The sequence below is a fragment of the Engraulis encrasicolus genome, chromosome 16 (assembly GCF_034702125.1).
Source record: "Engraulis encrasicolus isolate BLACKSEA-1 chromosome 16, IST_EnEncr_1.0, whole genome shotgun sequence".
Lineage (NCBI taxonomy): Eukaryota > Metazoa > Chordata > Actinopteri > Clupeiformes > Engraulidae > Engraulis > Engraulis encrasicolus.
In genome coordinates, this window is record NC_085872.1 from 16,972,561 (window position 1) to 16,985,264 (window position 12,704).

Consider the following 12,704-nt stretch of genomic DNA (forward strand, 5'->3'; position numbering starts at 1 on the left):
AATTTCCCTTCCACAACCATCCATATGTCTTTTTTTCTGTCCACACAGGGGAATCTGCAGGAAATGTGATAGAATCATTGCAGTCTGCTGTGAACATTATTGAAGGAGAAACTGCCACTTTCTCCTGTAACTACAGTGGCAGTGTTAATAATTTGCAGTGGTATCGGCAGTACCCCAACTCTATCCCAGAATTCCTCTACTACCTATTAGAGAGTGGCACTGCTTCTGGGAATGTTCCTCGTCTGACTCCATCCATTGATAAAGGATCTCAGCGTTTGTCTCTGGAACTTTCCTCAGCTGAGGTGTCTGACTCTGCTCTGTACTACTGTGCCCTGAGGCCCACAGTGGCAGGAACTCCAACTCTGCTGAGCAAAAACCTCTCACATGGGGGGAGATGTGGAGGCGGATCTGGAGATGCGTTTCACACACTTCAGTTGAAATTACCAGCATGGATTAGTAATTATGCCATGAGGGTTGAACTCTCGTGAACTTTACATGTTAAAAAGGTGTTCTTATGTCCTTGATTTTAATATATAGGCCTAACATACACAATGTAAATAGTTGTATTTGTAAAACTGAATTGAATACAATAATATATCATTTATTGTTATTAAACTGAAGGCAACAAAGAATGGACCAAGACTTATCAAGTCATCTGCCTATTCACGTTAATGGCATGAACGGTTAAAAGAATCACTGCAGTGAAACATTTAAACACTCATTCAACTCAATCAACTCAATCAGACATGAACCACTACACAATAATCTGGGTAATGGGACACTGGCAGACGAAACATACTGTACCAGCACAAGATGAGAGAAGTAAAAAATGCCATTGCCCATAAGTCAGGCCCATAATTTACAAGAAGACATGGGTATTATTTCATATGCAATGTTCATTTCACATAGGAAAAAGAGGTATACAACTGGTTCTCTAAAATGTTCATAGCTTAGATCTATCTCTGTATCCCTACCTTAGTAAATAGTGAGTGGAAACCATAATAGCTTTTATGTGACGTCAGCATATGATTTAGTTATTTTGTCACTGATTTTGATATAGGCATTCAGTTTGACACTTCATGAATCACTACTTCAGGTCATAACATTTCTGCAGAGTATTAAAACATTGCAAATATTTCTAACCAAATGCCTTGAATGGAAGTTATAGTTTATTGCCTACTTTATTCTTTAAAATCCCAGTTTATGCATGCAGCTACAGTGCAAATCCACTAGATGGAGAAGAACACAGAAGAATATCAGTGAATAGTTTGGGGAGGGATTTAAACGAGCAGGGTGTCTATGGTAGATGATTTCTTACCAGCTCTATCTTTCTTTATTCAGATCAGTCATGTTGACATGTGGTGTACTCCTGCTCCTGTCTCTCCCACTGGGTAAGATCTTTCAGAAACATTATTTCATCTTTTTTTATTTGTAAGAATTTCTCTTCCACAACTATCTAGATGTGTTTTGTCTGTCCACACAGGGGAATCTGCTGGGAAAGTGATAGAATCATTGCAGTCTTCTGTGATCATCACTGAAGGAGCAACTGCCACTTTCTCCTGTAACTACAGTGCCAGTGCTGCTTCTGGTGGTGCTTTGCAGTGGTATCGTCAGTACCCCAACTCTATCCCAGAATTCCTCTACTACATATATGAGAGTGGCACTGCTTCTGGGAATGTTCCTCGTCTGACTCCATCCATTGATAAAGGATCTCAGCGTTTGTCTCTGGAGCTTTCCTCAGCTGAGGTGTCTGACTCTGCTCTGTACTACTGTGCCCTGAGGCCCACAGTGGCAGGAACTCCAACTCTGCTGAGCAAAAACCTCTCACATGGGGGGAGATGTGGAAGTGGATCTGGAAATGCATTTCACACACTTCAGCTGAAATGATCAGCATGAATTATTATGTATTCTTAATTAAAGGTTGGACGGTTTGGACTCTTATGAACTTAACTTTACATGCTGGGTATTCCCATGCAGATTAAATATCCTTATAAAACGGAAATAAATATTGTAACCTATAATTTATTGTTAGTGAAAAGGTCATCTGATTTCTCACGTTTATGAAAAGGTGAAAGCATCACTGCTGAGAAAACATTCATTAACGCATTTAACATCTTCAAACAGACATGCACCAACACACAATGATCTGGGTAATGGGGCACAGGCAGACAAAACACATGCTTATGGACAATGGCAGCTTTTACTGGTCTCCTCAGGCACAATGACACAAGGTAAAGTTGCCATTGCCCACAAGTCAAGCCCGAAATCTATAAGAGGACATTCAGTTATTAATAATTAATAATAAGTTAATAAAATAAAATAAAAATATTAATTAAACAAGGGCAATTTGCTAGATCCCACAAATCAAGGCCATTACAAGAGGACATAGGCCCTAGGTATTACAGCACATGTCATGTTCATTTTCCCCTATGAAAAAGAGGAATACAGCTGACACTCCTTACTATCTTGTTAGTAGCCAAGACTGGCAACCAAAATAGTGTTTATGAATTAATTATTGTGTCTACTTTTGATACAGTCATTAAGCATAGCAAATAACACAATATTGTGAATTAAATGTAGTTTAAAATGCCCAGTAGATGCAATTGCAATGCAACTCCACTAGATGGGGTAGAACACAGAAGAATATCCGTTTGGGGAGGGATTTAAATGAGCAGGGTGCCTATGGTAGATGATTTCTTACCAGCTCTATCTTTCTTTATTCAGATCAGTCATGTTGACATGTGGTGTACTCCTGCTCCTGTCTCTCCCACTGGGTAAGAGCTTTCAGAAATATTATTTTCTTATTTGTTATTTCTTATTATTCCCCTCCACAACTATCTATATGTGCTGTTTCTGTCCTCACAGGGGAATCTGCTGGGAAAGTGATAGAATCATTACAGTCTTCTGTGATCATCACTGAAGGAACAACTGCTACTTTCTCCTGTAACTACAGTGCCAGTGCTCTTGGCAGTGGTGCTTTGCAGTGGTATCGTCAGTACCCAAACTCTATCCCAGAATTCCTCTACTTCATATTACAGGGTGGTACTGCTTCTGAGAATGTTCCTCGTCTGACTCCATCCATTGATAAAGGATCTCAGCGTGTGTTTCTGGAACTTTCCTCAGCTGAGGTGTCTGACTCTGCTGTGTACTACTGTGCCCTGAGGCCCACAGTGGCAGGAACTCCAACTCTGCTGAGCAGAAACCTTGGAGGGAGATGTGGAGCTGGATCTAGAGATGCATTTCACTTCAACTGAAATGACCAGCAGGAATTATTAATTATGGGTCTGAGAGTTTGAACTCTCTTAAACTATAACCCGACCTGTTCTTCTAGTGCAGTGTAAACTATTGTAGACATCTGGGGGTGAGAAAACTCAGTAGCATGGGATATGTAAATTGTAACATTTTTCAACAAATTCAAAATCCTCAAATAGAAACGCATAAACACACACATTTGGATATACAGGCAATCCCAACATAATAAGCACATAATTAGGTAAATAAAAATGGTTCCTGCTTACCAGCCTCTCATCCTAGTCCAAGACACTGTAGCTCTTTCTACAAACCAGATGATGCTATAGAGCATCTAGAGTGCACTCTAATCAAACCTAGGCGATCCAACAACATATTAGTGTGTGCGTTTGTTAACTTTTTTTTTTGGTGGTGACAATTTTGGTCAAGGTTTAGAAATGTAATGCAACACAATATAATTCCACTAGATGGGGTAGAACACAGAAGAATATCAGTGAGTAGTTTGGGGAGGGGTTTAAACGAGCAGGGTGTCTATGGTAGATGATTTCTTACCAGCTCTGTCTTTCTTTATTCAGATCAGTCATGTTGATATGTGGTGTACTCCTGCTCCTGACCCTCCCACTGGGTAAGATCTTTCAAAAACATTTTCATTTTATTTGTAAGAATTTCCCTTCCACAACAATCTATAGGCTTGCCTTTTTTCTGTCCACACAGGGGAATCTGCTGGGAAAGTGATAGAATCATTGCAGTCCTCCGTGATCATTACTGAAGGAGCAACTGCCACTTTCTCCTGTAACTACAGTGCCAGTGTAGTTGGTGCTGGTGGTGCTTTGCAGTGGTATCGACAGTACCCCAACTCTATCCCAGAATTTCTTGAATACATATTTCAACATGGTTCCCCTTCAAAGAATGTTCCTCGTCTGACTCCATCCATTGATAAAGGATCTCAGCGTGTGTTTCTGGAACTTTCCTCAGCTGAGGTGTCTGACTCTGCTGTGTACTACTGTGCCCTGAGGCCCACAGTGGCAGGAACTCCAACTCTGCTGAGCAAAAACCTCTCACATGGAGGGAGATGTGGAGCTGGATCTGGAGATGCATTTCACACACTTCAACTGAAATGACCAGCATGAATGATTAATCATGGCTTACAAACTTAAGATGTTTAAAATGTGTTCTTATTTTGTCATATTAGAATTGTAATATGTAACATACCACTGATTCTCGAGAAAGCGGCTAAAACATGTCTCTGCAATAAACTTCCAATTCTGATGAAAATAAATTATATTTTCATGAACAAAATGAATCCAGGTAAAGACCCAGGGGTCTGTTACACAAATGTACAGTCGTTGGAAATATTTAAGTGTAATTTTATTACTTTTCATGGCTATAAACCTGCCCACACCCTGTAAAAACAGCTGTCCCAAGGAAAGACATCATCATTTCAATTGACTTAAAATGTAAAAATCACTGATATTATTGAATAATATCACCATGATGTGAAAGTCCATATTGAAGTGGTTCTGCAGATATGCACATAGTGTGTGTAAAGCAATATTTACTACTATTTTCTGATTGCTCAAAGTCTGTCCAGCATATTAGTCACCACCGTCAGATTTTTTTAAAAAGACAATAAAATCAGGTATGCACAAGGTCATTGTCATTACTTAGGACCCCTTTTCAAACCTTTAGCTCTACTGAATACTTCACCATCACTGAAGCTCCTGTAAGTTTACTAATTTCTCCTCAATTTCTTAATTTGTTTGGACACTGGTACTGTCCCAACCATAAACTGTCAACACCGTCGGGGGTTTTAATACTATTATGTTACATTAATGTTAATTATATATACTTTTTCAGAAGCGGCATGAAGCCCCTAAGAAACAGAGCGAAAAGGAAGTGGCTAATGTGAGCAAAAAATGCATAATATGTAAAAGAGTGTTTTTTTGTCTCACACCGTCAGATGTCACCACCGTCAGATTTTGTTCCGCTCATCATCTTGTTCCATATTTTACTAAATTGTGCTGGTTAATGAAACATTACCTGACATGTTAGTAATAATTGTGACCCAAACTTACACTCCAGCCTCCACTGAGGTGCATTTGGAGGGTTTTTTGTCACAAAACCTGACGGTGGTGACATCTTATGTAGTTCACAAAAAAGCATGTGTTTTACATGTTTTTAACAAGTTTTAAGAATATGCTTCCAATAAGTATCTACAATTATGTTGAATTGCAAAAGTAATTCACTTAAATACAGTAAACATATTTTTTAATTTCTAATTCTGTCTCACGCTGGTGACAAAACCAAGAGCGAGCCCATTTTATGAAAAATGTAAAACATGGGGAGCTTGGCCAATACATTCACTGCACAGCCAAGACCTTCATCTATGATAATACACCTCTATATTTTGGATTTGAACAACTTAAAACCTGTTTATGCCACATTTTCAATAATCTAGGTCTACTTCCTAGAGTATCTAATAAATGAAGAAAAAACACATGCACAAACATACTGTGCACACACAAAAATAAAGTGTTTATACTAGATGTCATTGACTTGAGATGGGTATTTATGTTGCTAAATGTAGGTAATAATTAGGTCACTTTCACCACCTTCAGATTACTGTCACCACCGTCAGTTCTTAAATCACCGCCGTCAGAAGGAGTTTTGGACATTTTAAATGAATGTGCTTACAAAATTTTCCTTTGGAGTTGTTGAATTATCAAAGTAATAGCAACTTTAAGCCTACACGAATATTTGTGAAATTACAAAAAAATGTTTGATCTATTTAGGCATTAAGTAAGCATTGTCTGACAGCACATATTTTTAAATTAGAACACATGAAGCAGTATTAAAATAGAATGAAAGTGAATTTTCAACATTTAAAGGCGTATGTGTGAACCAAAAAACACACACAATCACTTAAGAACTCCAGATACATATGCAACCAAATCAATACACTTTTTATTGCTTTTAATTGTGTCTGACGGTGTTGACAAAAAACAAGGTATGATCGGAGGAAAACCTGATTTCTGAAAAAAAATCAAAATGGGGAGATTGGCCTTGTGCATTTCTGAAAAGCCAAGACCTTTGTCTACGAGGATATACCATATTACTTTGTAATTCACTTCGTTTTTTTCTTTCAAGATTACAACCTGTTTTAGCCACTTTCTCAAGAATCAGTGATACACAATGCAAATTGGAGAATTTGTAAAAACTGAAATGATGCAACAATCTATAATTTCATGTTAGTAAACTGAAGGCAACAGATTATGAGAATTATCAAATCATCTGCTTATTCACTTTTATACCGTAAAGGGTAAAATAATCACTGCTGTATAACATTTACAAACTCATTCAACATCCTCAAACAGATATGAACCAACACACACAATTATCTGGTTAATGGGACACAGGCAGATGCAACATACTGTACCAGCACAAAATGAGACAAGTAAAGCTGCCATTGCCCACAAGGCAAGCCCATAATTTACAAGAAGACATTGATATTATTTCATATGCCATGTTATTATCACTTATTCATATCACTTGTGAAAAATACAAATACAGCTGGCATTCAGATATTTCCATAGATCTATCAGTATCCCTACCTTGCAAGTAGGCAGTAGACTGGCCATAATACCTGATGGCACCCCATGGCTAGCCAGGCCACGCCCTCCTAGTGACGTAACATCTTCAGCGTTGCTTCTAGTCAGGCCAAGAGCATGTAAATACACCTGGGAAAATGGGCCACAAAATAGATCTAACAAACTCTGAAAAGTCTATAAACAATTTTGAAGTCTTCCAGAGGGATGTGGCTCTCTTGAAATTGGCAAGACGTTGGTAACGTTAGCACAGAAGTATCAAATGCACCGTTGCAAAGTCATCAGTCTCACATGAAATGTCTCTGCCAAAAATTTGAAGAATTTAAGGTGAAACTACAAGAAAATGATTACCCTGCAGTGCTATCATATTCCAGAATGCAAACTTCCATCAGGTGTCCAGAAGAACAGGTTGTTGAGCACTCAGAGACATAGCAAAGGTAAGAAGGGAGGACACCAGACAACCATTTAACAAGTTAATTAAGTCAAGACTGGGTCAAGAAATACCCTAGGACATAGTTTTTAAAGGTATTATGGACTGGTGAAAGTGACTATTGACAGACAGGGTGGATGAGCCCATAGCTGGATCTGTGAGGGAAACGTTTGCAACTTTCAAGAAGACAGTGGTATTCTTGCAGTATTCTGCTGGCATTTGAGTAGAACTCAGGAACTCATCAGAGTGTGCACATTACCGATCTAGCCATGGGCTCATCGATCTGGTCCATTAACAGTCACTTTCACAAGTTCATAAAACCATTGACAAAATTGTCTAAAGACCTTTCTTGACCCAGTCTTGACTGCATTTCTTGTTGAGTGGTCTTCAGGTTTCAACCTGTTTTACCTTGGTCATGTCTCTGAGTGCTGAATACAATGTTCTTGTGGACACACGATGTAGGTTTCAGTTCTGGGATATAACACCACTGCAGGGTAATCATTTTGTGATAGTTTGACCTTCAATTCTTCTCAATCCGGCAGTTACTTTGTGAGCACAATGCATGTGACACTGATGACTTCGTAACGGTGCATTAGACGGATATGACCAATATCTGGGCAATTTCAAGACAGCCACATCCCTCTGGAAGATTGTTTATAGACTTTTCAGAGTTTGTTAGATCTCCTTTGTGGCCTATTTTCCCAGAGGAAAATAGAGTTGCCTAATAATTATGCACACTAATTTTGCCCTGATATAGGGTATTGGGCCCCTCCGATCACACTGTCTCTTATTATACCAATATGCATGACCTGGAATGCTTAAATCCAATAGGTGTTCATGTCCATAGAGGTTGGTGGCGGAAAATATGCATATAATGGACAATATGGTCAAAAAACATGTTTGCCTAATAATTCTGCACACAGTGTATGCTTCTGATCTCCAGAAAATACAGGAACTCTACCCGCTTTGTCTGACACCAGTCAAGTAGCAAAACTAGGGAGGTGGGTCAACCATGCCATTTGGGAAACATTCATTGTTATGGTCTTGGTCAGACCAAGTCTCGAAGAGATTTGAATGTCGACGAGAATCAGGCTACCCCATGGCAGCATTTGAGTTATTGTGTCACTGTTTTTGACAGTCATTTAATTTGACACTAAATTACATACATCATTACTTCATGTCATCTACACATTATTTATGCACAACATTGTAAATATTTGTAACCAAATGTTGTGAATGGAATACTGTATATTTTATTCCTTAACAGCTCAGTTGATGCAGCCACTGTGCAATTCCACTAGATCGGGTAGAACACAGAAGAATATCAGTAAGTAGTTTGGGGAGGGATTTAAATGAGCAGGGTGCCTATGGTAGATGATGTCTTACCAGCTCTGTCTTTCTTTATTCAGATCAGTCATGTTGGCATGTGGTGTACTCCTGCTCCTGACCCTCCCACTGGGTAAGATCTTTCAGAAACATTATTTCATCTCGTTTTATTTTCGAAGAATTTATCTTCCACAACTATCTACTATGTGTTTTGTCTGTCTCTCCACACAGGGGAATCTGCTGGGAAAGTGATAGAATCATTGCAGTCTTCTGTGAACATTATTGAGGGAGCAAATGCCACTTTCTCCTGTAACCGAGAGTGGCATTGCTTCTGGGAATGTTCCTCGTTTGACTCCATCCATTGATAAAGGATCTCAGTGTGTGTTTCTGGAGCTTTCCTCTGCTGAGGTGTCTGACTCTGCTGTGTACTGTGCCCTGAGGCCCACAGTGGCAGGAACTTCAACTCTGCTGAGCAAAAACCTCTCACATGGAGGCAGATGAAGAGGTAGATCTGGAGATGCAAGTCAAATTCAACATCACAGTCCAAGTCAATGATATTGTCGATCACAAGCATGGATTCATTTATTCCGGGTTTGAGACTTCAGAATATCAGTAGTCCTAGTATAAAAACGATTAAGCATACAGTATATAAATACAAAAAATAAGCTAACTTACCAACCTGAGGTGAAATAGAAGTTAAAGTAAAAGAAAACTAAAAGCCTTACTCATACAGTGGAATAACTGATGTAACAACTGCGTAATATCATGTGCTTATGTCATGCATTTACTACTACTTCTTCCTCTATATGTGACATCAAAATTGTAAACTATATCCTTTTATCTGTACATTTTAACCATGCCCTTGCATAATAAACCTGTCTTAATCTGTTAAAACATGCCCCCTATTATAAACATGCTCTTGCCAGAATGACAATGGCACTGTGTAATGTCATAGTAGTGCAGCACTATGGTGGTGAAGTCTTCTCAGTGACCTCTGGTGCAACAGTGTCCATTATGACACTACCTTCTTTCTGATCTTCAGTGATGACCTTTCCTTCCACTGGATGCATGACATCAGACATTACAGCACAGTTTTCTAAATACACCTTTTGCCATCATTATTACAGTGAACAGGGAGTTGTTGTGTTAATTGTGGTACACAGATGTCCCTACATTATAAAAAAAACAGTGTTCCTCATCCCTGGTATCTCCACATTCACTATCATTGTCACAAAACGTAATTGAAAATGTTGCATTTTCCATTCTTGCCCTTAAGGTCAACACTGCTCCTGATGTGAAAAGAGAGCCAAGTGTGTATCATTTGCTATGTGTAAGACCAGGAGTTTGGTTAATGCTCAGACGATCACCCTTTATCCTGACAATTAGAAAAAATCTTGACACAAATAGTTTTCATTAAACTCCCACCGAAGCTATTTATATGTGTATGGAGCTGCAAAAGAATGTAGATGTAGAGATAGATCATGCTGTTTCTAGTCAAAGTGGGTTTTAATACAATGGATTGAGAAGACTATAGGCTGTGTGGTCTGAGATGCAAATATGACAAAAATGGTACATGTGTCTCTTCCGGTTCAGAGAATGGATGCAATCCCAATGATGATAAATACATTCCTGATTATCATTTTGGATCTACTACATTACAATCATCTGTGGAACTCACTAGCTCCAACATCAGCAGACACGGCTACAGCTCTGAATTACATAGCCTACTCAATGAGCAAAGGCATATGTCTCTCATCATGATTTCCAAGATAATGCAACCCTTTTGTGATTATTTGGTCATAAATAGTTGCACCTGTGTCATTAAACAAGATTAAAAATGTGTCATATTAGAGCTTGGCTAGTGAACCAGTGAGGTACATAAAATAATGTTTCAGCATAAACTCAGTAACAATGTTGAGTTGGTCAATTAAAAAAAAAACATTAGAAGATGTAATAGGCCTAGATGAAGAGTAACACAACTGGGAAAAGTTGTCGTTCAACAGGGTAGCCTAGAAATCAAAAGCGTACATTTTCACCATGCCCCACAAAGCCCTCCCACTCAGTTATTCAGCCTCTTCATAAAAACAAAGCAGTCTCCAAAGCAGTTTCATCTGTTCCACTGGTGTAGGTGTGTCCTTTGATTTCAAGTTATAGACTGAGGAATAAACCTGTTACAATTTAGAGTATTTTGGCCTTTTCTTCAGCCCTATTCAGTGCACTGCAGATTGTACAAAACATTTCATTAGCATTCTAGTAACATGATCTATCTCTACATCCATATCCTTCTGCACCTCCACATAGGTAAGAGATGTGTGATGATGCTTTGGTAGAAGTTTAGAAAATGTTTGTGTAGTGGGATGCTGGCCCCTTTAAGGCTCGGAGCCATTCAGCGTCATGGGGGTGTCACTTCCTCAATCTCTTGGCAAGCAATTTTCCATAAATATGAGCGGTCTGTTCAGAGGCAGACAAGCACGCTTGGCCTATGCTTTGGCGTCTTCCGACTTCTTGGCTGCAGCTGTTGTCGTCCCTCTTGCTCGACTCTCTTTCACTTGGGCACTCACTTTGTCCGAACCCCGGTACGTAACTGCACTGTGTATTTACCTAGCTTGTGTGGCTATCTTCTTGCTCTGCTTGCTCGTTCAGGAGTGCTAACCCTGGCTCTTGCACGGCTTTTCCAGGTTGCCTACGGTGCTCAACCTTTACCTGTTTCTACTGGTGGCTTCCTGGTAGGCTGCCACAGTTCTACTTGCGTTATTCACTCCGGTACGTATCGTATTGTTTAGTAAATGTGTGCTCATTTAGCTTTGGCGGCTAGCGCTTTGTTTGGCTTGCCCGTTCATGGTTGCTAACCCTGGTTTTGCATGGCTTTCAGACTGCCCACGGCACTCAACCTTTACCTGCTCCTACTAGTGACCTCGTAGTAGGTGGCCTTGGTCCTACTTGCGTTATTCATCATCCATACTCGGGTATGTAACCGCATTGTGCATTTGCCTAGCTTTGGCGGCTAGCGCCTTGTTCTTCTGCTCTTTCGTGATTGCTAATTTTGGCTTCTGCATGGCTTCTAGACTGTTCAGCCTTACTTGTTGCTTGGTGGCTTCATAGTACGCTGCCCATCTCGACCAGTGTCCTCGTTGTACTCAAGGGGCTCCACGCTCGCCAACATCGAACTGATGATAAGTCCCTCTCGGCTCCAATACTTTTACTGCTGCCCCCGGCACCACTACTGGGGCTTAGCTAATGTTGGCCTGTTGTTTGGCTTTAGGTTGCTGCTGTGACAGCCATCTGTGTCAAGACCCCGGCTGCTGTTTACTAGTGGGAAACTGCTGTTACTACAGAGAGCGGTGCCCTGAGGCACTTGCACGCTTCATTGTGTGTTACTGTGTGTGCTTGTGTGTGGGCCACTCCACTGTGTGTGTGTGTGTGTGTGTGTGTGTGTGCAGTGTGTGTGTGTGCGTGCTTGTGTGTGGGTATTCCGCTCAGTGTGAATGGGTGTGCGTGGTTGATCATCGTGTGCAGTGAATGAGTGTGGGGATCCATTGGGAGACTGTGTAGGGGGTTGTCTGGGTGGGGTTAATGCCTCTCTTCCTTTTGATTTTCTGTTTGCTGTGTATTAATTTCCCTTATTTAATTGTGTGCACTTTGATTTTGATTTATTATTTTGCATGTTTTGCTGTGTTTCTTTTCATTTTCCAGTTTGCTGTGTATTTTTCTTTATTAACCTTGAGGTGGCGCTACCTACCCAGTTGGGCCAACTGTGACAGCCCCTAGTGGCAAAGTATATGTATGACAATTTTGTGTGTTGGCTCTAAGTGCAATATAGAACCATTGTGCAATACTATTTATTGTGATTGAACAGAACCAGAGTGAACATATATTTTATTATGAAAAAGAGTGACATATTTTTATAAGTGACAAAGAAAGAAAATAAAGATTTCCATGATTCAGAGTACAGCCAATGTCTCCAACTCTCTCTCTCTGCACAAACCTGTGTTTTTGTGGTGTGCGAACCTGTGTTTTGCTGTGTGACACTCAAACACAATTTTCCCTTGGGGACTCAAACTCCCTAAGGGTGGCGTAGTCGATTACAAGTACTT

At 39.9% G+C, this 12,704-nt stretch overlaps 1 long non-coding RNA gene across 1 annotated transcript; it reads left to right on the top strand.

The window, feature by feature from the left end:
• The first annotated feature begins 11,287 nt into the window (after positions 1 to 11,287).
• LOC134466345 (uncharacterized) lies at positions 11,288 to 11,750 on the top strand. The gene is made up of 3 exons (XR_010038278.1): positions 11,288 to 11,373; positions 11,483 to 11,576; positions 11,676 to 11,750. It is a non-coding gene; the product is annotated as an uncharacterized LOC134466345 (long non-coding RNA).
• Positions 11,751 to 12,704: the final 954 nt, after the last annotated feature.